The sequence below is a fragment of the Octopus bimaculoides genome, chromosome 8 (genome assembly GCF_001194135.2).
Source record: "Octopus bimaculoides isolate UCB-OBI-ISO-001 chromosome 8, ASM119413v2, whole genome shotgun sequence".
Taxonomy (NCBI): Eukaryota; Metazoa; Mollusca; class Cephalopoda; order Octopoda; family Octopodidae; genus Octopus; species Octopus bimaculoides.
In genome coordinates, this window is record NC_068988.1 from 86,747,981 (window position 1) to 86,751,264 (window position 3,284).

The window sequence follows — 3,284 nt, forward strand, 5'->3', positions numbered from 1 at the left end:
TAATCACCCATCCTTTTGGGATGTGAAATTCGGGTGCCTTCGCATAAGTACCATATTCAAGCCTTGAATCTATATATATATACATATATATATATATATATATATATATATTATTTTATTTAAAAGAGTTCCAGCTCTGTCTGTTTTTTATGTTTTATTTATATTCTTGTAAAATTAATGTGGGATATAGAATATGGAATATATAATATATAATATAAAAATGGATGATACAATGAAATGAAGTATTGAATGTCTTATTGAATATATGAAATATTGAGTGTTCAATATAAAGAATTAAATATATAAAGGCGAATACGTATTTTCATACCTTGTGGTATTCATCATGGCCTACGTCTGACAGACGTATATATATATATACGCACACATATATAAAGTTCTAAAATTACGTCAGAATGTGACAGTCTACGCTGAGTCTTGCCTTGGGGTGGACTGTTCAAAACTGTGAAGTAGATTAAGTTGTTCGATGTTCACTTAAGGATGTGTTGAACTTGGAACCATGTGCGTGGAGTGACAAGTGCATTTGTAAATTAATTTAAATATCTTGAGATTATGGACGAAAGTTATTGTTAAGTATGAATGGTGCGGGACAATCCTTAATTCTACGCGTTTGTACTATTAATAGATTTAATTGAAATCACTAAAGTTAAATTGTTGAGAATGACTTTTGTATTGATTTGAGCAAATAACTTAAATGATATGGTTAAAGAGAGAGGTTACGTTTTTAAGGATGGGTTAATATTTTTGTTCAAAGGTCAAGTTTACAACTCATCTGATTATTAGCTTTTGTTGTGAATTGGAGACACGCACACACATACGAGCGCTCTCACGTGCGCAGATACACACACACACACACACACACACACACACGCTATGTCTAAAAATATCGAACTCTATCAGTAAAAGGGCCAACAGAACTAAACAACTACCTTGGCAACCTTAAGTAAAACCGTTCGTTGTGAGGTCCATAAAGCTGGATATTTTGTGGGAGGACTGTAATTGCTAAACCTCATCTCTCACCCATCTACGTCGATAAGCAGAAAAAATGGTGTTTAGAAAAAAGGTAGTCAGTGGCTCAATGAAACAATCATCTCTGATGAATCGTCATTCAACGTTTTCCTCTCACTTGGGGGACGAGCTTATGTCTGGAGACAAACCAAAAAAAGCCTTCAGGCCTGACTTTGGATCGAACCGTGAAGTACAGAGACGGCTCTGTGATGATGGGCTGCCATATCACAGAATTCTCATGGTTCTTTCGTTGTTCTCCATGGCAGAGTTAACGTCCAAGGTTATCTGAGTATTTTGGCTGATCGTGTCCATCTACGAGATTCCATCTCGTAGATTCAATAAGTTCATCTGCTGAAATCGTTCACATCCACCATGCTGCACTCCATGGTTTTAACGCACCCACTCTCGAGTGGTTACATGCTATTTAACCCATTGCTAGGATCCTAACAGGTTCTAATACTCCAGGTCAGAGTACATATGGGAACAATAGTGGCTAATGAGTGGTTCTACACTACTCAAAATCGTGGAATCAGAGTCGAGCGACCGGACGTAGTTTAAAGTCATGCTCAGGACACTATTGAGCTCATTGAGTCAATGGTGAGTCGATTTCTCGACGTACTGAAGTAGTAATCGACGCGAAAAGTAGACCAGACCTATATTAAATAATGATTTCAAATTTTGGCTCAAGATCAACAATGTCGGGGCAAGATTACATCAACCCCAGTGTTCAACTGGTACTTATTTTATCTACCCCGAATGGATGAAAAGAAAAGTCAACTTCAGTGGCATTCTAACTTAGACCATAGAGACGAACGAAATGCTGCTAAGCACTTTGCCCGTTCTGCTAACGTTTCTGCCAGCTCGCCGCCTTCAGATCCATACTAAATAATAGTTTCAAACTTTGGCACAAGGCCAGCAATTTAGGGGGCGGGGGAATGTCGATTGCATCAACCCCAGTGCGTGACTTGTACTTGTTTTAACAATCCGAAAAGGATGAAAGGCTTAGTCGACCATGATGGCTTTTGAATGTAAAGACGAACAAAATGACGCTAAGCATTTGACCCGGCGTGCAAATGAGCCTGCGAGGTCAACGTCTTCAGACCCGTATTAAATAATAAAACTTCCACAAACAAGATTCTTCCATTATTTTGTCCACCCACTGTAAACACACACACGCGCGCGCGCGCGCGCATCCATCCATACATATGCTGGCTGAACTATCGAGAAATCTGCTGTTGTTCTATCCAGATTACAAGTTCAGGTTTGTAACTGTAATTATTGGGGCACTGGGATATGTAACACATTGCCTAAATACCAATCTTCAGAAATTAGGCTTCTCAAAACCAGAAAGGAGAAAGCTGATTCGAAGACTACAGATCCAATCCATCACTGGAACTGTAAAGATCTGTAAAACTTTCCAGAAGTTTATCTTTTAAGTATATATGAGTAAGTCTAGATATGCAACTATATGCATGAAAATACACACATAAAACAAAACATACAAATCTGCACATATATATACATACATACATACAAAAATACCCTGTTGTTAATACTGAAATTCCAATGAAGGAGCCTTGAATCTAGGTTAGAAACCGGTTCTTTCTCTATTGGCAAGAAATATTGAGAAAAAACTGAATACTGACATGCATGCATACATACATACATACATACATACATACATACATACGGTGCGAAATTGTTTTTGACCCTCTGTCGATAACTGATGAGGAGTTGGTGACCTTCTGTGTTTGTTTTCCGTTTGTTTGCTCATGTATTGTTGTTTTTAACTTAACCCAAACTTTATGCAAATTAAGCTATAGTCGTAAAACGGGTCACGAAGTATCTTGCTCTTGAAAACTGATGCTAAATTCGTTTCAAGTAGCTGACGCTTATGAATATACATTATCGCTTGTTCAGCGTGCCCCAGTCTTGTTTGACCTAAGCACTTCAGTGTTGCCTGTTTGTTGTTTGGTGCTTGTGGCTGTCGTAGAAACTACTACTACTACTACTACTACTACTACTACTACTACTACTACTACTACTACTACTACTATCATCAAGGCTGCCATGGCCATCACAACAACTAGTAGCACCACCACCACCACCACCACCACAACAACAACAACAACAACAACAACTACTACTACTACTACTACTACTACTACTACTACTACAATAATAGCTACTATCTATCACCATTACCACCCCCGACGACTATTGCTACCACCATCACCATCAACATCACCATATCCACC